This window comes from Petaurus breviceps, unplaced genomic scaffold (assembly GCF_028583685.1).
Source record: "Petaurus breviceps papuanus isolate PSGF00001 unplaced genomic scaffold, PetGlider_PUasm1.0 90750, whole genome shotgun sequence".
Lineage (NCBI taxonomy): Eukaryota > Metazoa > Chordata > Mammalia > Diprotodontia > Petauridae > Petaurus > Petaurus breviceps.
Window position 1 is genome coordinate 13,493,904 of NW_027187335.1, and position 27,598 is coordinate 13,521,501.

The 27,598-nt window shown below is 39.3% G+C and overlaps 1 pseudogene; it reads right to left on the reverse strand.

Moving 5' to 3' along the window:
- Positions 1-8,338: 8,338 nt before the first annotated feature.
- Positions 8,339-12,290, reverse strand: LOC138145828 (uncharacterized; annotated as a pseudogene).
- Positions 12,291-27,598: the final 15,308 nt, after the last annotated feature.

Below are 27,598 nucleotides of genomic sequence, written 5' to 3' on the forward strand. Positions count from 1 at the left end.
CTACCCCTAGAACCTCGTATCATGGCACCTCCTCTTGAACTTACCTTTCCTACTCTCACCCCCAAAGGGAGTTGATAGCCAGCTTCTTTGGAGGATGGTTTTCCTGACATAACTACACCTTTGGTAAAGTTATCAACCATATTCTGCATTGCTTTAGTCTCCCTCTTCCAACTACCCTTAGGGAAAAGAATTCCTTTTTAGGGCTCTGTAAGCATCTAGATGGCACCTGCTGTCTATTTAATATCAGGTTCCTTAGCATCTAGTGTAGTACCTTTCATTCATAGGATCCTTTATTCTCATAGATTGAGTGCTAGAAGGTTATTGAGTCCAATCCCTTCATTTTACAGATGAGCAAACTAAGGGTCTGAGAGACAAATGACTTGCCCAGGGTTACACAAGGGTCTAAGACAGAATTCAAACTCTGATCTTCCTTACTCAAGGCTCCATCCAAAATGATCTCCATCTTTGCTGTTGCTGTAGAGTGATTTCAATTGCATTCAACTCTTCATGACTCCATATGTTTTCTTGGCAAAGATACTGGAGTGGTTTTTCATTGCCTTCTCCAGTTCCTTTGACCAATGAGGAAACTGAAGCAAACAGGGTTAAGTTACTTGCCCAAGGTCACACAGTAAGTGACCAAGGCCAGATTTGAGCTCAGGTTCTCCTGACTCCTGGGTCAGTACTCCAACCAGTGTGGCACATAGATGCCCAGGAATGACATCTAGCTAGCTGCTTCTTAATCATTTAGTAGATTTTTAATACACCTTTGATGAGTCGGTGTATTATGTTTATGTGGCTTCAAATAGAAATCTCTACTTAAAAGTCAAGACAAACTAAGCATGGAGAGAATGTGCCTGAGGTCTCCAAATATCTATTCTACACTTATGCATGGACTATGATGAACAGGAATAGATGAGAAAATGGGAGAGTTGGGAAATAAAGGGATCATGAAAGGGAAGAAGAATGTGTTGGGTCTCCAAGTGCATAGAGACCAATGGATTATTGGGATTCAGAGCCTTTGGAGATTTAAAACTGGTGGGCCATTTTGTCATAGCTGGAGCTAGTGAATGAAACTTATAAGGAGAGATGGATGGTTTAGGGAAGAGGGTAGGTATACCCATAAGAAGAATGTATACCTGCATTGTATGAATTCAAGGATTCAGAGAAAGAATATCACTCCTCAGACAACTCCTTCACCTACTCTCCAATGCCCAGAGTTCCTTTAAAAGTAGACAAAGCAATAATGTGCTCATACTTCACAAGTGGCTCACCAAAAAAGCACCCCTAACACATTTTTAGGTTTAGTTTGAATTATTAACATTTCTTTATCACTTTTTAAAATCTATATGATCGATAAAATAATATATGAAGTGCTGATCTGTAGCATTGACTAATTTCCAAGATGTAAATTCTCATGCTGAAACTTTAACAATTAGCTCTCAATAGAGCCAGTTATATCTGTCCCCAGCAGCCTTTGGAGCAAAGTCACAACTGACTTTTGTGATAAGCCTTAAAATGCAGACAGAGTTAATAATATTGACAGAGGTAGCATTTCAAACTCTTGCTAAGGTGTAAATAACTAGTACCACAACACAGAGATGATAGACTTAAAGTTAAAAGGGGCTTTAGAGGTCCTCTTGTTCAACTTCTTAAATTTAAAGATGAGACTAGTAGGGTCCTGAGAAACTTAAGTGATTTGTACAAAATCACACAGGTATCAAACCAATTACTGAGAGGAGGTTTTGATAGGGAAAAGGAGAGAAGTATTCATATTTTCTATGACAGAAAGTAATAATATTTAATATTTATTATAGTTCCTTACGGCTTTCAAGTCAGTTTACATATATTATCTTATCCAATCCTTATAATAATCCTGTGAAGTAGGTACTAATTATTACCCCCATTTTACAGATGAGAAACTGAGGCTGAGTGGTTAAATGATTTGCCCAGGGTAACACAGCTAGTGTCTGAAGCAGAATTTTAATTCAAGACTACCTGATTCCAAGTCTACTAAAGTTGGCACCGGGTGGAGGGGGGAAGGAAGAAAGAAATGGAGAACACTCAGAAGAAGGTGAAAAAGGGAGAAGGGAGAGGAGAAAGAAATTATCCCCTGCATTATTGGTCTACTTTGCTGGAGGTGTAAGAGCAAGACAAAATTAAAGAAACCAGGCTTCTCAGAGAAACAGAATGAGATGGGGACCTGGTTTAGGAAGAGTAGAAATTTAGCAGCATATTATGTGTATGTGGGTGTGTGTATACACACACACACACACATATATATATATATATAATATTTATATATCTATAGAGAAACTATCTATCTATCTATCTATCTATCTATCTATCTATCTATCTATCTATCTATCTATCTATCTATCATCTATCTGTTGATCTAGAACTGAGGAAATTCCTCAGCCTGGTGTATTAACATCTAAACTAGTTTTTGTATCTATATGGTGTGTGTCCCTGTAATTTATGCCATGAGAGTCACAATTCTGCAATAAAGTTGTGTCTGGTATGCTAAATGACTAGCTGAGTGTAGCTTAGGGAATGACTTATTGCCAAGGAATGGAAAGGAGATAAAAAAGTCTAAAAGGTTTCTTTCTCCCAAAGTTATAGAACTACAGATAGTGTGGTAAACAGTATTGGGGAAAACACACAGGATTTGGAGTTAGGTGATGGTGGAATTAGGGTTTTCAAGTCCCTTCACTTGTTTTTATTAGCTGTGTGATTGGGGGCATCATTGAGCTTTTTTTTTTTTGAGCTTTGGGTTCTTGACCTGCAAAATGAACATAAAGAGAATTATATTACCCATCTCCTAAGGTAGATGAGAGGAGAAGCTCTTCGTGGGATGTAAAGTGCAATGTAAATTAGAGAGATTTATTATTATTAGTGATAATAATAACTGCTCCAGCTGGATGGAATCCAGTCTAAAACCCTCATTTTACAGATGAGAGAATTCAGGAAGGGCTTTAGCTTCAAGAGGGAACTCACCTGCCCTACCCCAGCTGCCTCCACTCAAGTGGGGTTGACAGAAGTGTCTGGTATGAAAATTGATCCATTAAACTATTCCTATTTTTTGGAGGGCAATTGGGGTTAAGTAACTTGCCCAAGGTTACAAAGCTAGTTTTGTGTGTGTGTGTGTGTGTGTGTGTGTGTGTGTGTGTGTGTGTGTTAAGTGTCTGAGTCTGGATCTGAACTCAGGTCCTCCTGACTCTGGGGCTGGGGCTTTACTCACTGCCCCACCTAGCCACCCCCCCTATTGTTTCTACTACGTGTCCTCACCTCAATCAATTTCCAAGTTTTGCCTTGCCTATTTCTAAAATATCTCTTGTCACTTTTCTAATCCCTTAGGCAAATAACATTTAAAAATGATTGATAAACCATTTGGTTTGGTTGACTGATTTAACCCCTCTGAGGTTAGTTTGGCTTCTTAACTATTAACATGGCAAATAGTTTACTGTCCTATGACTCAGTTTCTCTAACTCTAAATGGGAAAAAGAGACAAGTGTGATGCAGAAAGACTTCTGGATTGAGAGACAGAAGACCTCAGATCATTGCCTGGCTCTACTAAGGCAGATTTAGGCAGATCATGTATGTGTTATGTGAGCCTTCATGTATGTGAGCCTATGTTTCCTCACCTATGAAAGGAGACCATTAGGCTAGATGGTCTCTAAAGTCTATTCCAGCTCTACAAATGAATATATGATTCTATATGGTACAGAAGAAATGGCACTGGTTCTACTGTCAGAAGGCCTGGGTTTGAATCCTGCCTCTGATGATTATGAGCTGCATGACAAGGCACAAAATCTACCCATGCCTTGCCTTTCTCAGCTGTCAAGTGAGGGGAGCCTCTGAGGTCCATTCCAGAGTTATTATCTATAACCCTATGTCTCTAAATTACTATAATTGACTGTATGGGGCTGTTGTTGAGAAAAACTAATAACCATAATTAGAATAGCTTTCCCAGCCTAGCTATTAATTGTGCCCTTTTCCAATTTCCTATGTGATTATATCTGCCTGAAGAATATACTAGGAAGCTATGACAATTTAATTCAGCGAGCATTTTTTAAGTGCCAATTATGTGCACTGTGGTAGGTGCTGGATATAGGAGATCAAATGATGCAGAATTCTTGCCTGCAAGGAATTTATAATCTAATAGGTGGAAATGCAACATCAGTAGAATAAGAAAATCATATGTGAAAAGTACAAGGAGAGGTCCAGAAAAGATGTTATCACAAAATGTGAGGAGGGAATGATCACTTTCCAGGAGAATGGGGATTTTTTTCACCTTGGATGATACTTTATTTTGCATTTCATATATTATCCAGCTCCACATTCTCATAGGATCATGACATGATAATAACAACCTATTCTCCAAAGTCTGAATACAAGTGAGATTGCTAAGGGTAATAGGTAAAATCACTTCAGGACCAAGCAATAATATGACATATGCTCATAAAAATAAAATGAAATCACATAATTGTTTCCTTCATTAAAAAAGCTAATGCCTATCAAAAATGCTTATTTACAAAGAACAGAATCTCCTTTCTTCAAGCTTCAAACTAAACATTAACTTATCTAACAGGACTAATCACTTCTTTTTGTTAATTGTACATAAACACACATGGAATCCTTTATGAAGCATAAAGATGCCTTATTACACATGGTACAAAATTATTTGCACTTTTTTGGTTGTTTGGAAATTCACAAAGGATGATTAGCAACTGCCAAGGTAGGGAAGGGCACATGTTCCATCAGAAGGTGGAGAGGGGACACAAAAAGTAGAGAGGGAATACTTCATAGAGGAGGCAGAACCAGTTTTGTATCACAAAGGAAGGGAAAGATTTCAACATGTAGCAATGGAGGGGAAGATGGGGAGTACATTTCAGGCACAAGTAAGTCAAAAGACAGGAAAAGAAAAATGTTCTTGCAGAGGCTGAGTAGTTCAGTTAAGTTGGAATGTGTATTGTTTGAAAATAAATGGTGATAAGATTGGAAAGGTAAATGGGGGGTAAAATATGGAAAAGCCTTGAATGACTAAGGAATTTATTTGGTAGGAAATGGGGAGTCATTGAAGGTATTGAAGTCTAGCAATGATATGATGAGAGGGGTGCATTTGGAAGTTTTCTTTTTTTTAAGCAATTGGGGTTAAGTAACTTGCTCAAGATTACATGGGCAGTTATTTCTGGGTGTAGTGCTTAGTATTGGAGCCCGGATTTGATCCCCAGGTCATCCCGACACTGGAGCCAGTGCTCTTACTTCCTGAGCCACCTGGCCACCCCTAAGCAATTGGGGTTAAGTAACTTGCTCAGGGTTACATGGCCAGGTGTTTCTGGGTGGATGTTAAGTGTCTGAGCCCTGATTGGATCCCCAGGTTGTCCCAACACTGGAGCCGGTGCTCTTACTCTCTGTGCTATCTGGCTGCCCCTGGAAGTTTTCTTGACTGGGTATGTGAGACACAGACTGGAAAAGAAAAAAGATACAGACTGGTGGTTGGAAAACCCATAAGAAGGTTAATAAAATTGTGATAATGGAGAACTAGATTGAAATGATAGTGACATCAAAGGAAAGAGAAGTTAAGAGAAAGGCCAGGTTTTGGACAGGAAGATGATGAGTGTTTTTTTGACTTATTGAACTTGAGTAGTCAATGAAGTGCTTGGTGGGGTTTTCTATGGGGAAGTTGGAGAGAGGCCAGAGTTAGAGATACGGGTTTGGGAATTGTTCCCAATGGGATGAGCAAGTTCATGGGAATGACTTGGATCAATCATTTAATCAACCAAACTAATAATGCACATACTATATGCCAGATCTCATGCTAAGTACTAGGGATATAGAGAAAAGCAAAAACATGCCACCTGGTTTCAAGAAACTCCCACGTGAATGGGGCCGGGGGCAGGAGGTACAATGTGCAGAAAATATATACAGTGTGGATGGAAGTTATCGCAGAGGGAAGGCACAGCAGTGGGGTGGGGGTGGGGAGAAATGGGATAGGCCTCTTGCAAAAGGTAGGATTTGATCTGAGTCTTAAAGTATGGGAAGCAAGGAGGTAGAGATGAGGAGATGGAATATTCTAAATGTGAGAGTCAGTCAGTAAAAAGGAAAAGTTGGGAGATGGCATGCTATGTGTAAAGAAGAGAAAGAAGGCAAATGTGGCTGGATCCTAGAGCATTCAGAGGACAGTAAGTGTTAGAAGACTAGAAAGATGGAAAGGGACTGAATTTGGCTTTAAAAGCCAAAGATCATTTTACAACTTGATCTTGGAAGTCATAGGGAGTCAGTGGAGTTTAGTGAGTGGAAAGGATGGGGTGGGATGTGTGACATGATCAGATAAATACTTTAGAAAGAAAGCTTTGTATCTGAGTGAAGGATGGACTAGAGTGGGGAGGTACTTGGGGCAGGAAGATTAATTAGCAGATTATGGAAACAGTCCAGGTGTGAAATGATGAGGGCCTGTAACAATAGATGGTGAACAACACAAAGAATTATTTAACAGATCACTGTGGCAATACAAAGAGAGATGAAATTAGATAAAACATGGTCCCTTAGCTTTATGGTGCTTGTAGTTTAGGAAGATAATAAAATACCAAGACAGTGTTGTGCACCAACAAGACCACAATTTTGGTTAGTAGGCAGATTGCTCATGGTTATTTCTTACAACTATGCAGTTGTGTGGGGAGGTTTAAAGAGGGGAGGAGGAATCCATTCCCTCTTCAAAGTAATGGATCCCAAAGTGTCATGAATATAATGGCATAGTTATGTAGTTATAGGCTTAAGGGAGCTATTTGAGGGATAGGAAGCAGGCATGCTTCAGTGAGGTCATGTGTAGAGGGAAGGGAGGGAGCTTCAAGGACACATCTCATGCTCACTCTGCGATCTGTAGAGCTGGAAATTGGCACTGAACAGGGAAGGGGTTTGAGACAAAATTTAACATATCAGTGGCCCAGATGAGATAAGGGCCTCTGGTAAGTCTTAAGCTTGGGAATGGATGGAGGAAAGAGTTAGTGATACCTGCAATATAGGGGCCCAACTCTTGAAAGTTAAGATTGATAAGAACTCAAAGGGATGACAGATGTGGCCTTGCGTAGCAGTGAAAAATAGTTGTGCTAACTTTGTAAGTTTATGCACAACAATAAATTTCCTTGCTTTCAACTCCTCATTTCTAATATAGGAAACTGTGTGTGTGTGTGTGTGTGTGTGTGTGTGTGTGTGTGTGTGTGTGTGTAGTGCGTTGTTAGTCTATGGTTTATAGTATAGAGCATTAAGCAATATAGTCAATAGGAAATCAGGCAGATTTCAGATATGTGATAAATTATTTTTCTACAACAGAGTGAATGGATAGATGGGTAAAAACCCCACTTATTTAGGACCCACTAAGGACTAGGCACCAGAGATCCAAATACAAAAAAGCAAGGCAGACCACTCCTCAAGAAATCTGCATTCTAATAGGGAGAGATGTCATACAAGGGAGTGATGATTAGGGAAGGGTTTCTTGCTCTGGGTAGTCACTACCATGGTGAGTGTTGTCCTAAGGCAGTCCATTGACACATATTTTCCAGAAGAAATGGTAAAGGTGATTCAATCACTGTTTGGGGAAATAATAGAGGGGGTTGAGGGGAAGGGTATGGTAAGAAGATGACCAGGATAAATCACAGTTGGGATTTTCACTAGATATGGTAGGCTCTCATTAATTAGGACAGCATACTCCCAAGGCAGAATTACCAAAACTGATAGTCTAAACTCTTCAAGCTTTCAGTCATCTTTGAGAAGCTGAATGGGATAAGATGGGAGGTTCTAGCAGCTTGAAGAAGATCAAAGGCCCTCCTGTAGGCAGTACTGAACCTCCATCCATCAGTAGTGGTGACAACAGTGTCAGGGAAGCATAGTAGCACAAATAAGATCTAAGAATTAAAGCATCAGATAGCTATGATCCAAAACATTATAAGACAAGTAAATTAGAGAATTACAAAATAAAATGCTACATGAGGACAGAACAATAAGAGGGACAAAGGAAGTCTTCTTGGAGGAGGTGGTGTATGAGTTGGGTTTTAAAAAAAATGAGGGGTCTTTTGATTAAGATGATCTTGTGAAAAGTTTTAGAGGAGCTCAGTCCTTGCAGCACTCTCCAGTATTCCAGAAGTTCAATAGAAGGAACAATGATAAAGAAAATTGAAAAAAAAATGGAAGTAAACTCTTCCACTCAGTACAGGACTTCCCAAGAAGATATTCTTTTTTTTCCCCAGAAGCACTTTATTTAGCCTGGTTTGGGAGTCTCAGGGGAAGGGAGTCCTGTTGGTCTGGCTGCTCCATCCCTGTACCCATCCTGGCCTGGGCAGCATTATGCCTGCTGGCTTTGCAGGGAAATCAGGGCCAGAACCATGGGGGTGAGAGGAATTCCAGGAGATTTGGGAGTGAGACTGTGGTCTGTGGTGCTGTTGATGATGTTGCTGCCTCTGATGCTGCTGCCAACTATGCCCACGTACACTGACACGGGGTTGCTGGAGGAGGTCCTGGTGTGTAGAGTGTTGTGGTTATAAGCAGAGCACCTGTAATCTCCCAAGTTACTCTCTATCATGTCCCAGATGGTGAAGTTGAAATCCCCACCTCTGTGCTCCACCACTTAGTTGCTTAAGTCAACCTGCCCCTTGGTCAGTATCCAGGTCTGGACCTTTAGATGGGCCTTAAAGTAGATGTCCACAGAGGCCCCGACCTTTACTACCGTGGGGCTGATAATCAAGGTGGGTCCAGGGAAAACGTCTGAAATGATTAAGTCCACATGTGGGCTTGGCCTGGACTGGTTCAATACAAGCACCAGTAGCGGGAGCCGTGCTCAACCCTTAGGGCAGTGTGGTACAGGTGGCACTCGTGCCCTGGGTAGATGGCCAGGTACTCTTCCCTGACAGTTCCCCATTTATTAAAATACATGACGAACAGATGGAAGTAGTTGTCCTTCAGAGGCGTGTAGCAGCTGATGGTGACATGGCTGCCCACCAGGCGGACGTTGCTGGGTCTCATCTTTAATTCAGGGTTCAGACCAGAAATAAGCAGCCTGGATCCCAGTGCTCGGGCACAGCCCCAAACAGAGCAGGAGCAGGGACTTGGGTGCTGTTTCCTCCAAGCTGCTACCCCGCTGTGGGCATGCTGTGCTCTGTCTGAAGACATTCTGATTAGAGACAAGCCATGAATGGCAGAAGAGAGTGTCCAGACTTGCACTGGAGGCATAACAGGAAACAGGGCTAATGCAGTGCTCAGGCAGCCCATAGTTGAAGCATAATAGAAGTGATAATCATGATTTCAGACAAGATGACTGTAAAAATAGACACAGTTACAAGAAATAAACAGAGAAGTTATGTTTGGCATAAAAGCACCGTAGAAAATGAAATACTATTTGTATTTGTTATATATACATCAAATATGTATATGTGGTTTACCTTTCATTCTGGAAGAGGACCATGACATCAGGGAGATGATGGCATGACTTGGAATTGATTTTGATTTGAGTGAGGGAGGGCTGTGCCAGGTCACCAACCTCACTTTCTCCTCTAGAGCCATCTGGGTCCAGTGTCCAGATACTGATCAGGAGGACTGGAGATGGCCCAGGAATGCTTCAAATGGCATAGCATTTAAATGATTAAAGGGGAAACTAATAACATTTAAAAAAGAAATAGAAGGTAAAGCTATAACATTTGGGGACCTTAGTATAAATCTTTCAGACCTAGACAAATGTAACAAGACATATAAGAAAGAAATTAAGGAACTGAATAAGATCTCAGAAAAATTTGATATGAGAGTTCTCTGGTACTTATCGAATGGGAATCTAAGGGATGGTAACAAATGGGGAAGTATGGAATATTCAAGAACTTCTATCTTTCATGCCCTCCCCTCTTCCCGGGCCCTGCATTGATCAACTAGATGGGTTTCTCCATATAAATCTTTATCTGTTTTTAAAGTTGTATGAAAGATTTCTTAAAAAACAAAAACAAAAATCCTAGTCCCTACCCAGAGACCACATTCCACCAAAACACCTCAGTGTTAGCTCTCTCTCTTGAAATAGGTTTCCCTCTCAGTTACCTTTCCCAGTCATATTTCTAATAAGTACAATCAGACTATCAAAGACCTGTGCTATTTATAAAGATAAAATATCTAAAACAAAGCTAAACACTTTTCCCATGATCTGAGGGAAGAGTTTTAAGTTTATGTGGAGAATCTAAGTAGACAAGGGAGATCAACATATCTCCTTGCAGGCATTCCTTAAACCTTATCCAAACAGCCATGATCCTGGAGTCCTTGCCTTTTCCTTTGTGATGGTCAACTCAATTATCCATTCCACTGTTTCTGGACTGGGCTGAGCAGTCACTGGGCAATGGCTGTCATACAGCACCAGGTTGGCCTTCTGATTCACAATTCATTGACACATGTAGACTTGAGAGAGGAAAAAGACAAGAGTGAAACTGAAGGAAAAGAAATTCGTTGACTATATGTATCACAGATAGAGATGAAATAAGCAATGTAGTGATGGTGGAGTAGGAAAGGTGTCAATCCTAGAGCACTAAGCCTATGTCAAGGAAGGCACAGGAGGATAAGCCATGTTTTTATAATTTTCATGGAGTTATTGAAATAAAACATAATAAATGTTTACTTATTAATAATAAAAACAAAAAAAATAAAAGTGCTGTTTGAGAGTTTGTATATGTCAAGGTTGAGGAAGGATAAGTATTAGTGAAATAAGGATGATTCTGTTGATTTTAGACAAAGCATATAATGTAACAGTCTTCTAGAGGGTTAGTTAAGTTAATGAAGTATAACTGAATACTCATGGATTGAATTTACTTATACAAACAAAAAAGCATTAAGGATCATATTAAAAACACTGCCCAGTAATACATCGTCTACATGAAATACCCTTAATACAGAATGATACCAAGACATTTCAATTGAAAGGATTAATTACAATCTAGAGTATAAATAAAGCCATTTATAACTCTCCTTCATTTACCTTAAGTTACACATTGACATTATTACTTTCCTATATTCCTGTTCTTAATTGCTTTACTTATTAGTCTAAAAAGGGAATATCTATTTCCTAATCACTTCTTATGTCTTCTAAAAGATGAAATTCCCACTCTGATAAGCAAGAAAATTGCAGTTATCCTCAGACAGATAATTGGGATACTTGAAGTTCATTACTATATCATCCCTTTAAGCCAACTTTGAGACCTGCACCAAGCAGTAATCATTCATTGCCCCCTTCTAGTAGGATAGTCGCTATTTTACTTCCACAACAACAATAAATTTGTTTTGCATCTTTGTGACCGTTCCAGAAGAGTTGCATGTTGTTAGTAATACCATTTTGAGTTCCACTCATCTGGGTGCTATTAAGTGTGTGAAGACTAGATAAGGGGAGGGCTAGAGCTTGGAAGGACACTCCTTCCTTAGTGGAACCTAATAGCAGAGGTTATGAGTCTATCAAGAGAATTGGCAAGCAAACTAGTAAAGAGCTAAAAAAAAGAAGTTCTCTTCATAGAAATTCAGAGAGAACTTAAGAGGTAAATTGTGACTAAGAAATCAGATCTCCATTTAGTTTGTTTACAGATACCTGCCATTGGCTACAAAGGCATAGATTGAAGGATTGTGGATTTAGAACTAGAAGGACCTTGTAGGGAGAATGTATTCCAAGTCCCTCTGACTCCAAGGTCAGAATTTATACTCTTGTAGCAGGATGCCTTCCTAGGTCAAATCAATGTAAATCCATGATTATGAATGGGAAATTAGCACAAAGGACTGTAAGATATACTGACATTGGGGTATGGAGATCCATCTTGCCCTACTGGAAAGTTGGAGGGAGGATGGAGGAATATATAGGAGAGAGCAGACTCGGGGAGGGGGTATTCACTGTTTTGGGATGGTGGGTAGGGGAAAGATGGGGAGAAAATTTGCAACTCAAAATCTTGTGGAAATGAATGATGTAAACTAAAAATAAACAAAATTTAATAAAAAAAGATATACTAGCGTTACATCACCACCATCACCACCTATTGCTGTGCATGACCTCGTCCCCAAGGGATCTATGAGTAGGAATGTTAGCCTAGGGTAAATTCCCTGTCATGCATGACCCCATTCTTCCCTGTCCCTTCCCCTACCAATCTCCGCCTTTACCCAGTCAGCCCACCTCCACAGATGCGGGTGGGCTTCTCTGTCAGGAGACTTGGCTGGCGGGAACTTCGAGATGTGTACTGACCAATCGCTGTTCTTGGCCTCTGCAAGTTTCTGCTTGTGTAATACCTAACCATTGGCTACGTGGTATCCCTTTAAAGCCTACATATTGTCTGTGCAGACTCACTGTTTGATTTGGGCCTGACCCCCCGAACAGTCCTGAGGAAAACAAAGTCCACTTCCAAATTTTACTCTCCTCCTTTTGGCACAACACTGTATGGTACAAATCAAGTAGAATAAGCTTAGCTATGCAAATGAATCATGTTTATAGGAAACATTATTAGGAACACTTAAGAATAAGAGCAGGAAAGGCAATATGAGACATATAAAGAAACTGGAAACAGTTTTAGAAGTGAGAGAAATTTTAACAATTGCAAGCACTTAAAGCCCGAGCAGTTTGCACATTTGGATACAATGATTAGAGGATAATTATGAGAACATGATTATACAAAGTTTGTTGTCCACCTTTCTGCAAAGGATAGAATTGGCAACTGGAGGTTCCCTCCATCAATAGACACAGTGGCTAAGGAGAATACATTATTATTATTTTGGGAAGGGGAGGTCAGGGAATGAGCTTGCAAAAGGAATCCAATACACAGAAATCCATGAAAGGTCTTTGATTTGACCAGGAGCAGTATCATAATGGCCACAATATCCTTTAGCATCTAAATGGCATGAAACTTATCCCTAACCTATAGATTGGTTAAAAGATGATGGCCCCAATGATAAGTGGAAGATAGTAATTTCAATACATCACATAAATGCTAAGACCATAAGCAATAGGATGAAAGCAAGTAAGTTGGCAGCAAGTATTGCACAGGATGGTCATCAGCTTTGTTAGAAAAAGGGTAAGTTATTAGACAACATGTTTGTCAATAATAGAAAGGTTAACCACAGCTGGATAAACAATAGATAGGGTGGCAGCAGGTTGTTTGGGAAGACTGCTCAACATCAGGTGAGTTGGTAGTAAGATGGGTGGCAACAGCTGGAGCCAGAGGTAGATGGTTAGCAGCAGCTAGACACACAGCAGGATGGCTGACAACAAGGATGGCAGCAGCTGGGTCTACGGCATATTGGCTTGCAACATGTGGTTTTGCAACAAACTGTCCTGCAGCACATTGGCTGGCAACAGCTGGTCACACAGCAGCTTGGGTGGCAACAAGGTTGGCAGCAGCTAGACACACAACAGGTGGGCCTACAATGGGTTGTTGGGCTACAGACTGTCTTGTGGCATATTGGCTGGTAGCAGGTAGGAGCACAACAGCAGAAACTGACCATGGTCTTGATGGGGTAGGTTCTATTGAGTTGCAATGGAAAATTTCTCAGTCTAACAACTCCCTTACTCTCTAGGGCTTTTTATATACATCCTTACTGGTTGAGTTTGAGCAAATGATCAGGGTCTTTCCTTGTTATTGTTTATACCATGTGCTTTGGTAACAAAGAATTGTCCAGACTAGTGGGTATTATATGTTTTTATGAATCTTATTAGAATAAATTATTTGGTTTCTTTCTTCACTTGGACTCATCCAATCTTTCCTCAAGCATTAAGAAGTTCATCTTCAAAGATGTTCATCATCATAAAGCCATTTATTATTATAAATTAGAAGGCCCATCACATGATAATTTGCTCACATCAAGAGGGAAGTGACCTAAGAAATGGTCTAATCTAAACTCCTCACTTTACAGATGAGGAAACTGAGACCCATAGAGAGTAAGTGGTTTAGACAAAGTCACACAGGTATTAAGTAGCACAAATGACATTTTTTTAAATTTTTTTTTTTTGCTTTTTAGAGGGGGGATAGCAGGGCAATTAGGGTTAAGTGACTTGCCCAAGGTCACATGGCTAGTAAGCATTAAGTGTCTGAGGCCAGATTTGTACTCAGGTCCTCCTGACTCCAGGGTCAGTGCTCTATTCACTGAGCCACCTAGTTGCCCCCACAAATGACATTTAAAACTAGAGCCTTTGACTCACTAAACTGTTTTTTCCATTACATATTTCTGGCTTACTCTGTCCACCTCTCTTGCTTTTGCTTTTGTTAAATTGGTTCATATTAAACCAGGATGTTAACAAGCTTGTGAATTTAATCCTGTAGCTGTGTGTACTTGGAAGAATTTAGCATTTCAAATCCCCAAATCAAGATTCAAGTTGACGCTGAGTCCCTCATTTCACTGTATGACCTTGAACAAGTTACTTCATCTCTCTAAATGTTTGTTTCCTTATAGTTTGCCTGGGTATGAAAATAATCTCCTTTATGCATTTTGTTGTGGTGTTGTCAGCATTTAATGAGACAGTTATGTAAACTGCAATGCATTTTACAAAAATGTGCAACCGTTATTGTTCTGAGTTTAAAGTTCACACAACAAAAAAAATCTGTTTAAAGATAGGTTGCATATCTTTGATGATTTCACTGCTAAATGCATTAAAGTAGAAGTCAAACCTCATATTTCCTTTGTGGTGTGAAGAGGGAGAATCTGAAGTGTGGAAGGGGATACTGTCAGAACTTTAGGGAAGGGTACATCTGGAGAACAAGTCCAAGGCTAAGAACTGTCATGCCTGACACTGGGACAGAGTCAGCCAGTCAATTCCGGTAGGGAGCAACAGCTGTCATTGCTTTGCTTATGTAGCTGCTGCAATGATGGTGGGAGGGTTCTACTTACTACAAGGTTACAGGAGAACACCAACTACTTACTCAGTAGGTATGGCCCTAAATAAACCAGCTGCCATGAAACTTCACTTATATAGTACTTACATACTACTTTAACATTTGTAAAGGGATTTGTTTTTTTCATTTTGTGCATTTAATTTTGATGTTACAACACCCTTCGGAGGTAAATGATATTATTATCCTGATTTTACAGAGAAGGAAAATGAGACAAGGAGAGGTTAAATAATTTTCCTAGGGTCATACAGCTAGTAAGTGTCTGAATCAGGATGTGAACTCAGGTCTTACTGATTCCAAGTTCAACACTCTGTGATGTATCACTTTGCTGCCTCTAAAGACAAATAGGGCTCTGACAACATTCTAGAATTCAGTATATTACACTGATTGACAATAACTGGATATACAGAGTCAGGACAAGGGGAAAAGCTAGGCTTTTTCCTACCTATAGACAATACTTTTATGTGATTGTCACATGATGAACCATCCTGAATTATGGTGATTGCTGATTTGATGAAAATCTTTGAAGAGGAGAAAGACAAAGTACATGAGCCCCAAAGGAGGAACCAGCTAAATTATTCATTCTAATAAGATCCATCATCACTTTTAGTCAGTAACTCCCAGTCCAGATAGTTCTTGTGGCTATGGAACATGGTATTAACAATAACAAGGAAGGAGTCTGCTAATTGGGCCACGTTTGATTCATGAGATAAAAAGCAAAGAGCTTCCCAGGCTTTGGGAAACTCTCCTCTGTAACCCAACAGAAGCCTCCATAACCAAGATCATGGTCAGTTCCTGCTGCTGTGCTCACACCTGTTACCAGTCAATATGATGCAGGACATTCTACTGTCAGACAACCTGTTGTGGGCCAACAATATCCAGATATTGCCAACCTTCCTCCTGCCAGCCCACTTCCTGCTGCATAACTTTTTGTCAACCAACCTGTCTTAGGACAGTCTGCTGCCAAGCAACCTGCTGCCACCCCATCTGCTGCATGTTCAACTGCTACCATCCCTGCTGTCACCCTATACGTTATGTTCCCAGCTACTGCTAGCCTTCCTACTGTTGGCCTTGGCTTTGTTCACCACCTTGCTGTGTTTCTAGTTGCTTTTTCCTCCCAGATATTTTGTTGCCTACCAACCTGATATCATCCAACTCCCTTTCAATCATCTTCCTGCTGAAAGCCCTCAAGTCCCCTGGATGTTACATTTTGCTTGGTATCACTGGAAATAATGCAAGTTTCCTGACTCTTTGGTGACCAGTTTGCAGGCAAACTACTGTCTTCTCACCAACTGGCTGCTAAAGCACCTTGAGTTTGTTTTATTGCTCCACTTGGTCAAGTAACTGACTTTTGGCCATTCTCCTTCAGCTCCCAGAATGCCTACTTAGCCACTATGAGCTATCTACCCATAAAAGATATTCCCTGGATTCAGCTTTAATCTTTGAATCAAGACAGCAAACTAGTCTGGCAACAGACAATGGAAATTATTCCTTTGTACTAACAATCTCACTAATTTTCTCCTAAGAACTAATTGCTCAGTCTCAAATCTTTGCAATAGATGTATTTTCCTTTATTGTCTAGTTTCTTCATTGTTTTCTTATTCTCTTTCCTGCTTTGTCTGATTACTTCCATCCATTGATCCAGAAACAAAGGGTCTTTACTTTTATCTCTATAAAATCTCATTTTATTAGATCCGTTCCTTTGAGCCTATTACACTCTGTTCAGTTTCTGATTCTATCATTCACATCTCTGTCTAGGTGGAATGGACAGTAGAGCCCTTTGAAACCCCTCTAGAATATTTCCTGCAGGTGGAGACAATCCACAAAGAGGTGGAGTTAAGACATGGAGCCTTCTGCTTTACGCAGAGACAGTCAAGTGCAAGGTGACCTGAATATGCTCTCTTCTAGGACTCAATCCTTATGACAAAGAAACTCAACTCTCTTCTTCTCCCCATTCCTATGATAATGAATCCATGAATACCTAAGTCTAAGCAATACCCTTCACAAAACCCAACTTTCCATTCTCTCATCCACATTTAATTCAGCCTTCCTTCTGGATTTTGAAAAGAGAGCAAGCATCATTGGTGGAACTGTGAATTGATGCAGCCATTTTGGGAAGCAATTTGAAAATGTGAGAAAAAAGTGAATAAAATGTCTATGCCCCTTACCTCAAAGATTCCACTGCAAAAAAGGCCCCCAATACACCCTAATATTTATGGCAAGACTTTTTGGTAATAGTGAACTGAAAATAAAATAGAAACTTGTTGACTAGGGAATAGCTAAATAAATAGTGGTACATGAATGTCATGAACTATTATTATACTGTAAGAAATGACAAATAGGGATGAAGGAAAATAAAATGTAACAAATTATACAAGAAAATAATAGATATCCACTAATGTAAGACTATTTGTTGTCTGAGATAAGAGATGCCTGTAACTTTCTATTGCTGGTTATCTCAACTCAATCTTAAAACAGATCTCTTTAATATTTGTACATGTATTTAATAATGTCCTTTTCTTCCCTGTTCTTTAATAGGGAATGTTTTCTCAGTCTGATAATAAAGCCTTCCAGTTATATTCCAAATAATTCCCCTTTCTCATTTTAATAATTCCTCCTTCCTCTAATCTTACCTCTTTGGATAAAAGGTTTTATTTATTTATCTTCAATTGCTATAAGATACTACTGATTGGTACTCCAAACAAGACTGAAAAGTTATATAGTAAAAAATGCTCCCTAAGAAGTAGCAAGAGGGGCGGCCAGGTAGCACAGCGAGTAAGAGCACCGGCTCCAGTGTTGAGAGGACCTGGAGATCGAATCCGGGCTCAGACACTTAGCACCCACCCAGAAACACCTGGCCGTGTAACCTTGAGCAAGTTACTTAACCCCAATTGCTTAGGGGCGGCCAGGTGGCTCAGCGAGTAAGAGCACCGGCTCCAGTGTCGGGATGACCTGGATCAAATCCGGGCTCAGATACTCAGCACCACACCTAGAAATAACTGGCTGTGTAACCTTGAGCAAGTTACTTAACCCCAATTGCTTTAAAAAAAAGAAGTAGCAAGAAGAGATAAGGTTTTATTAAATGAACAATACAAAGATATAGAAAAAAAAAACAATGGAATGGAAAAAATGAAATTTCTTTTAAAAATTAGAGATACCAAAGGAAAGTTTCATGCAAAATGGGCATGATTAAATACAAAAATGGTAGGGATTCAACAGAAGCAGAAAAGATTAAGAAAAAGAGGGAAGAATGCCCCAAAGAACTTTATAAGGAAGATCTTAACATCGCTGGTAACCATAATGGTGTGGTTCCTAGTCTAGATTCAGACTTCCTGGAGAATGAAGTCAAGTGAACCTTAGGAAACACTGCTAAAAATAAAGTTAATGGAGGTGATGGAATTCCACCTGAAATTTTTAAAATCCTAAAAGATGTTATTAAAAGTGCTACACTCAATATGACAGCAAAATTTGAAAACTCAAGAATGGCCACTGAATTGTAAAAGATCAATTTATGTCTCAGTCCTAAAAAAGGACAATGCCAAGGAATGTTTAAATGACTGAATGATTGCACTTATTTCAAACACCAGCAAGATTATGGTTAAGATTGTGAAAGCCAGGCTTCAGCAATATATGAACTGAAAATTACCAGAAAACATGCTGGTTTTTGAAGAAGCAGAGGAACTACAGACTAAATTGCCAACAATCCCTGGATTATGGAGAAAGCAAGGGAGTCCTGGAAAAATCTACTTCTGCTTCATTGACTACACTAAAAGCCTTTGTATGGATCATGACAAAATGTGGCAAGTCCTCAAAATGATTGGAGAACCAGATCATCTTACTTTTTCCCTGAGGAATCTGTATGGGGGCTGGGAAGCAACATTCTAAACTGTGTCAGGATGCTTTTTTTGTCTTTAGAGGCAGCAAAATGGTGCATTACAGAGTGCTGAACTTGGAATAAATAAGACCTGAGTTCAAATGCTGCTTCAAACAATTACTAGCTGCATGACCCTGGGAAAACAATTTAACCTCTATGATTCATTTTCCTTTTCTGTAAAATCAGGATAATACTATCACTTACCTCCCAAGGTTGTTGTGAGGAAAAATGAAATATAAAAAAAAGAAAAACATGTGTAGAGCCCTTTGTTAACCTTGAAGGACTATATAAGTGCCAGTTATTATTGTTATTATTATTACCCTATATTGTAGAACAACTTCTTGTTGACCAACTTGTTGCTGTCAGACAACCTGCTATAAAATAGTCCATTGTCAAATTCTTATGGAAGGTCAACTGGCTTTGTGTCTAGCTGTTGCCGAACTTGCTGTCATTCACTCTCTGATAAATTCAACTATTGTGCATCTTTCTGAAGGGCATTTGTTATAGATTGATTTTCTGCCTAAAGATTCAAAGCTTATTTGCCTAAATGTAAAGTACCCAGAGAAATGACGGTTGTGATCAAGGTGACTGACAACTTTGATGACCAGATGCATCACATTGGTTCTTCTATGTCCTATTTCTACTTAGTTGTTTATTCTCCTTTAACTCACTGATAACCTCTTGCCATGTGTACAGTAGGAAATTTACAAAACCCTGGTAGTGGTTGTCTGGGTAGAGGTTCAATCCTCTAGTAACTGGTTGACTAAGAATGCCCCTGTATCAGGCACAAGTTTATTTAATCTTGTTCTTACCCTTAATAGTCTGTCATCCCTAAAGTATTGTCCATATTTCCTAGGCATTCTATAGGCATGTAGTATGCTGGTTCTTTTCTTTCACATCCAGTGAGAAAAATGAGGTTTGATTTCTAATCTGATGCACTTGAAATAAAATTGCCAGGAAGTGAGATGAGGTCTGGCTTTGAGTAGAGATTTTTCTTTTTGCTTTCTGGAGGGCAATTGGGGTAAGTGACTTGCCCAAAGTCACACAGTTAGTAAGCGTGTCAAGTGTCTGAGGCTGGATGTGTACTCAGGTCCTCCTGACTTCAGGGACAATGCTCTATTCACTGGGCCACCTAGCCACCCTGAGTAGAGATGTTTTTTTTGCATGTAAAGTTGAACAATAATGCTAATGTATTTTTTTCATAAAATAAATTTACACTTGCATGGTTAAATAACTAAATGCTGACAAAATCCCTTAAAACCCAAAAGATGGGCATTTTTATTCCCAGGTTGTAGGTAAGGAAATTAATTTTTAGAGATGTCATGTGACTTGTTGAAAATCATTCAATCAATAAGTGACTCAGAAGATTTTGTGACTTCAAATTCAGAGTTTTTCAACTACATTCAACTACAGGGTCAAAATCACAAACTTCTTGTTGTTGGGATCCTATTTTGACATAACAAGTTTCAAAATAGTGATAGATCAAGAGCTGGGGAAAGAGTGAAGCATCATGGTGCAAAAAGAATGATAAATTTTAGAGCAGGATGATCTGATTTCCTATCCCTGTCCTGCTTACCACCTATATGCCTTTGGTGAAATAATTAAATCACTCTGTTTCCTTAGCTATAACATGAAGAAGTTGGTTTATCCTCTATTTAGGGTCATGTCCCTCTTAGAACAATTAAATTATCATATGGGCCTGTCTTGAATGATGATGATAGATGCTTTCATGATAATGATGAATATCTTTGAAGATGGACTTTCTAACTCTTGAGTAAAGATTGGATTGGATGAGTCCAAATGGGGAACCAAAAAGTCATTTATTCTAATAAGATTTATACCAACTCTTAGTCAACAATGACTAGTATGGACAACTTCTTGTTTTGGATAAAGAACATGGCATAAACAACAACAAGGAAGGATTCTGCCCTTTGGCCCATGCTTAGGTAGTGGGGTTATGTATAAAAAGATATCGAGTAGGAGGGCTTTTCAGAATCTGGGTACCTTTCTCTTGCAACTCAACAGAAACCTCCATAACCATCATGGTGAACTCCTGCTTCTATGCTCCCACCTGCTGCTGGCCAACATGCTGCAGAACAGTTTGCTGCAAAACAACTTGTTGTAGGCCCACCTGTTGTGTGTCCAGCTGTTGCCAACCTTGCTGTCATCCAACTTGCTGTTTGTTCAACTGTTGAACACCTTGCTGTCAGTCAACATGCTTCAGAACAACTTGTTGAAAGCCAACCTGCTGTGTGTCTAGCTACTGCCAACCCACCAATTGTTGCCAACCTTCTTGCTGCCATCCCACCTGCTGCTAGACAACCTGTTGCCACCCTACTTTCTGTGTGTCCAGATGCTGCCATCCCTCTTACTGTGAAACTACTTGCTTCAGAACCATTTGCTGCCATCCAACTGGTTGTGTTTCTAGCTGCTGCCAACCCTCTTGCTGTTGATTGACTTGCTGTCCAACAAGCTGTCATATTTCTAGTTTCTGCTTACCGTCTTTTACAGAAACCTGGTTTCTGACTTATTTGTTTTCCTACAGTCATTATCTTGCTCATAGTTTTGGCATCTATTTGATGGACTAATATTGCTGTCTACTATTAACTTTTGGGTCATCATATATTTTTTTTAAAGCAATAGGGGTTAAGTAACTTGCTCAAGGTTACACGGCCAGTTATTTCTGGGTGTGGTGCTAAGTATCTGAGCCCAGATTCAATAACAGGTCTCCCGACTCCAGGGCTGGTGCTCTTACTGCGTCACCTGGCTGCCCCTAAGCAATTGGGGTTAAGTAACTTGCTCAAGGTTACACGGCCAGGTGTTTCTGGGTGGGTGCTAAGTATCTGAGTCCGGATTCAATCCCAGGTCTCCCTACACTGGGGCCAGTGCTCTTACTCACTGCACCACCTGACCGCCCCTGGGTCATCATCTTTTGACTAGCTTGCAGACAGTCAACTTCACACCACCTAGCTGCCGAAGACTATTGTTATAATTTTGTTACTGCTGCTAGGCAAGTCAAAATTCTACCATGAATTTCTTTTTAATGAATTCCTTTGTCAGTTAATTCCTTGCCCTATCCATGCTTAATACTCTCTGCTTAGTCACTTTGTCCATTGATGGAGGGAATCACAAGGAGTCAGTTCTTTTCCTTCAATAGAGATATCCAATAAGCTTTGTATCACTTATGTTCTCATATTTATGACCTGTGAACTGAATCTTAAATGGACAAATTGCTAAAGCCTTAATCATCACAACTTTCAAACTTTTTTTACTTCTAATATTGTTTCGAATTTCTTTTCTCTTTTTACATCATATTTACATAGTATTTACATCGTATTTCCTCCTCTTGTTAAATATTCTCATGATAATCACGGCTTTTGTGTTTGTCTCCTAATAAGCTTCATTCATTTGTGTAATCAAGTTTGTTCTTGATTTGTACCATTTTCGTGGTGATGTTGCTGCTGCTGATGCTAATACACTGTCAGCAGATCTTCTATGTCTCTGTACTGATTTATCACTAATAGTAATGGATTTATGTTCATCTGAGATAGGTATGCTGGTGCAATAGAATGAATGCTGTTCTTGGAATCAGAGGACGTGGGTTTGAATTCTCCCTTATAAGGTCCCTTTCAGTTCTAAATCCTCAATCTTATGATGTATACCTTTCTATCCAATAACACACATTTACAAACCAGCTAAATGGGTTATATTTTGAATTATACTTTATATTATTAACACCACAAATGTTGCAGAAACTTGACCCCTCACCTAACTGAGATAAATAAGGATCTGGTTTCTCTATCTCAACTTACCTTTTCTAAGAAATGGGTATTTCTTCTTAGATCTTTAATGCACATCAGTGTGTACATCAATTTTTATGGCATATTCATAACTTCTGCTATTAGGCCTAGCTAAGAAAATAGTTTCCCTCAACCTTTCACTACCTCAGCCAACTTCAATGTAATGAAAACATTTGATAGCACATAGATTATAGAAGTCAATAATGGTGCCACTAGAAATACACAACTATGCAGGGACAGAAACTAATTGTCCCTGGAGGACTAGTATCTCTGGTGTGAGGGCTTGTTGAGTCCTCTTCAGGGCTACTTATCTTCCTTTGGTGACCACTTGTCCCCCAACTCTCCTATGTCACCCCAAGAAGCTGTAGCATTTACACCCACCATACCCCTATAAAACCATTTCTGCAGACAGGCTAAATCAGTTTGAGGATAATAAATAGGCTTTAACCTTGGTGGTGTGTTAGGGGGATATCTATTTCCAGCATTTTAAGACTTCCCTGGGCAGAGTGGGTGGATGATAACAATTTGTTCCAATGGCCATAAAGGTAGCTGAACCAGGCACTGTGGAGTGCTTAGAGCTTGGTCAAACATTAAAGTTGTCAAGGTCATCCACTACATCCCAGGCCATTGCTAATCATCTTGACATCTTGATACTGGAATTTGCTGACTTTGGAGGAGAGTCTGAGGCTGATGACTTTGTACACTTGAATCCAATTCCTGTGCAGGTCAAGATGTCACTCATCATTCACTATTTTACTCTAATATTGTGATGTCATTGATCCTCTTAAAAAAACAAAGAAGCAACAAACAGCAATTCCATAGGAAATGCTAAGGAATCTTACATAAGGGAAATGGGTAAGTTGCCTCAGAAACAGCCCTAAGAAATGAAGCTTTTCCACATTTGTTATCATCACTACAATAGGACTCAATAAGAACAGCAAGAAAATTGACTTTTATATAATGAAATTCTCAAACTTTGAAAGTGAGGAAACAAAGATGGGACAGAGAATTTTGGTGGGGCTCAAGAAAAGGAAAAACAGGAAGGTTTTCTTTTTTTTTTCCTTGGGACCCCCATGGAGTCACAAAGAGTCCAGTACAACTGAATGACTGAAGGACAACAACAAACTGTGTAATTTTAGTCTATCTTTTCAAGTCACATTTCTTAGTGTAGTTGTGATCCTTATATAGTAAAAAAATTTGTTGTTTGTATTTTTAATATATTAACTATTTTTATAAGGGAATTCATTTAAATATTAAATGATGAATTCTTGATGCAAATCATTAAGTTTGTTAAAGAATGATGATTTTGTTTCAATGGGCCATTTCAAGTATATTTCCACTAACTGAAGTTCCTACTGTATCAATAGAGGTACATTTTGTCTTTCTGTACTGATAATTTTGCCTTTTAGAAGGTATAGGAGGTGGTTGTGGAGCCAAGCAATGTAGACTAATGATGAGGAAATTCTTGGTGAAGTAATAGGAACTTAGGGACAATTACAACATTGATTTTAAGCTAAGTAAATAAAAGAAAAGCAAGTACATTTTGGTTTGCACCCCAGAATTGGGTACAAGTCTCTTGAAGAGGGTGAAAGGTGAGAGTACAAAAGGGGGCTTGAAGCTTAACCTAAAAAATTAAAACCAACTATGATCTTGGCAGCGTGTCCCACCACTTTCTATAAAAGTGAGGGAGAAGAAATGGAAGCAGTGTTGGATTTTATATTATTGGGTTCAAAGATCACTGCAGATGGTGAATACAGTCATGAAATTACATTTTCTCCTTGGAAGGAAAACTGTGGTGAATCTGAACAGCATACTAAAAAGCAGAGACATCACCTTGCCAACAAAGATCCTTATTGTCAAAACTATATTTTTTTTCAGCAGCAATGTATGGCTGTGAGAGTTGGAGTAAAAGGAAAGCCGAGTGCCATTGTATTGTATTGTTGGAAATGACTTTTGACAGTTGCTTGGACAGTGAGATGATTATATTGATCAATACATAAAGAAATTAAGTCAGGTTATTTGCTATAATGTTAAATGCTGAAGCTTAAATACTTTGGCCACATAATCAGAAGATAAGACTCATTGGACCCTGGTGTTGGGAAAAATTGAAGACAAAAGGAAAAGGAGATGGCAGAGGATAAGATGGTTAGATAGAATCATGGCAACAATGAACATGAATTTGGACAGACTTTGTTGGGTTTTTTTTAACCAAACACTTATTTTTCATCTTTTAGTTTACATCATTCATTTCCACAAGATTTTGAGTTGCAAATTTTCTCCCCATTTTCCCCTACCCACCACCCCAAAACAGCAATCCCACTGAATATCCCCTCCCCCAATCTGCTCTCTCCCATATCTTCCCCCATCCCCTCTCTGAGTTTTCAGTAGGGCATGGTGGATCTCCATGCCCCAGTGCCTGTATATCTCATTTCCACGTTACATGTAAAATAATAATAATAATAATATGTATATATATTTAAAACATTTTATTTTAAAACTTTGAACTCCAGATTCTTTCACTTCCTCCCTCATCACCTACCCTCACTGGGAAGATAAGCAATTCAATATAGGTTGTACATGTGTAGCTATGCAAAACATTTCCATAGTGGATATATTGTGAAAGACTGACTATATTTCCTTCCATCCTCTCCCACCCCCTCTTGGTTTATTCTCTACTTTGGTCCTGTCCCTTTTCAAAAGTGGGTGCTTCCAACTTCCCACCCCCAAGTCTGCCCTCCCTTTCATTATCCCCCCTTTCTTCCCCTTCCCCTCTACTCTCCTGTAGAGTGAAATATTCTCTTTAGTGTGTGTGTCATTCCCTCCCTAAGCCAAATTCAATGAGAATAAGGTTGACTCATTCCCTTTTGCCTTCCTGTCCTTCCCTCCATTGTAACCATTTTCCCTTACCTCTTCTATATGAGATAGTTTACCCCATTCTGTCTCTCCCCATGTCCTCTCATTATATTCCTCTCTCACCTCTCAATTTCACTTTTTAAATATCCTCTCTTCCTATTCAATTGGTCCTGTGCCCTCTGTCTATGTACACCTGTACACATATATACACATATGTATTCATACACCCATATACCCTCCTATATAGATATATATGTATGTATACATATACATTTCTATTCCCTTCAACTATTCTCATACTGAGAAAAGTTTCATAAGTGTTATAGGAATGCAAATTTTAAAGATCTTCTGTACTCCTAGGTTAAGTGCATCTGGAGCCTGTGGTGGGAGGCTTGTTTTTCAGGAATGCCTACACCTTGGTGTTTTGTGATTGGGCAGTGGGTCAAGAGGGTTGTTACATTCTCTGATCCAGGAGAAGGCTATATAATCCCTGATATGAAACTTTGTTTTGGGGCTCCCTTTGAGAAGTGTTGTGTGATTTGACCAGATGAGACTCTGGGCAGCTGTTGAGAGCCCCCTGGCTTTGAAAAACCCAGATGTTGATGCTTGCCTCTGTGGTAACTGTGATTTGGTATGGATGTAATGTAATGGTTGAACAGTGGGAGGCCTATCTGCTTGAAATGTTTCTGTCTGTATACTGTGAAGTTCAGGATGCTGACCTTTTCCCCCTGAATTAGGTAAGTGATATGTTTGATTGATTAAAGCAAGATTGTTAACCCATTTTGAGTTGCTTTCCTTTAGAAAAGCAGATCTAAGAACCTGTGTTAGCAGCCACCCTGGGGATGCTGGGGTGCTTGCTGCTACAATAAGTTACAATTATGATTTTTCCATGTAGGAATATGAATACTTCAACTTTGACAAGTTCCTTATGATTTTTTTCCCTGTTTACCTTCTCATGCTTCTCTTGCTTCTTATATCTGAATGTCAAATTTTCTATTCAACTCTGTTTTTTTTTTCAGCAAGAATGCTCAAAAGTCCTCTAATTCACTGAATGACCATATTTTCCCCTGAAACATGGTACTCAGTTTTGCTGGGTAGGCGATTCTTGGTTTTAATGCCAGCTCCTTTGACCTCTGGAATATCATATTCCAAGCCCTTCAATCCCTTAGTGTAGAAGCTGCCATATCCTGAGTTATCCTGATTGTGCTTCCACAATATTAAAATTGTTTCTTTCTGTCTGTTTGTAATATTTTATTCTTGATCTTGGAACTATGGAACCTTGGCTATAATATTCCTAGGAGTTTTCTTTTGGGGATCTTTTTCAGGAGGTGATTGGTGGATTCTTTCAAACTCTACTTTTCCCTCTGGTTCTAAAACATCAAGGCAGTTTTCCTTGAGAATTTCTTGAAGGATGATTTCTAGGTTTTTTTTTTGATCATGGCTTTCAGGTAGTCCAATAACTTTTAAATGATCTCTCCTGGATCTATTTTCCAGGTCAGTGGTTTTTCCAGTGAGGTATTTCACATTGCCTTCTATTTTTTCATTTGTTTGGATCTGTTTAATAGCATCTTGATTTCCCATAAAGTCACTAGCTTCCATTTGTTCCAAACTAATTCTGAAGGAATGATTCTCTTCAGTGAACTTTTGAGGCTCTTTTTCCATCTGGCAAATTCAACTTTTTAAGGCATTCTTCTGCTCATTACCTTTTTGAGCCTCTTTTGTCATCTGGGTTAGTCTACTTTTTAAGGTGGTATTTTCTTCAGTCAGGTTGTTGATTCTCATTTCATAATTTTCTTGCATCTTTCTCATTTATCTTCCTAATTTTTCCTCTACTTCTCTTATTTGGTTTTCAAAATCCTTTTTAAACTCCTCTATTTCCTGTAACCAGCTCACATTTTTCTTGGAAGCTTTTGATGCAGGAGTTTTAACTTCATTGTCTTCCTCCTGTTCCATTCTTTGATCCTTTTTGTCCCCCAAATAGGAGTCTAATGTTGCAAAACTCTGTTTGCTTTGCTTACTTTGCTTGCTCATGTTGCCACTCAATTACTTGACTTTTGAACTTTTGCCATAGTAGAACTCTGTTGCCAGAAAGGGGAGTTTTATCACAAATGCTGGGGTATTCACAGGTGCTGGAGGTATTAGTTGGGTGCCCTCTCTGAAGGCTCCGCATGTTCTGGCAGATTGCTCATGCACCCCAG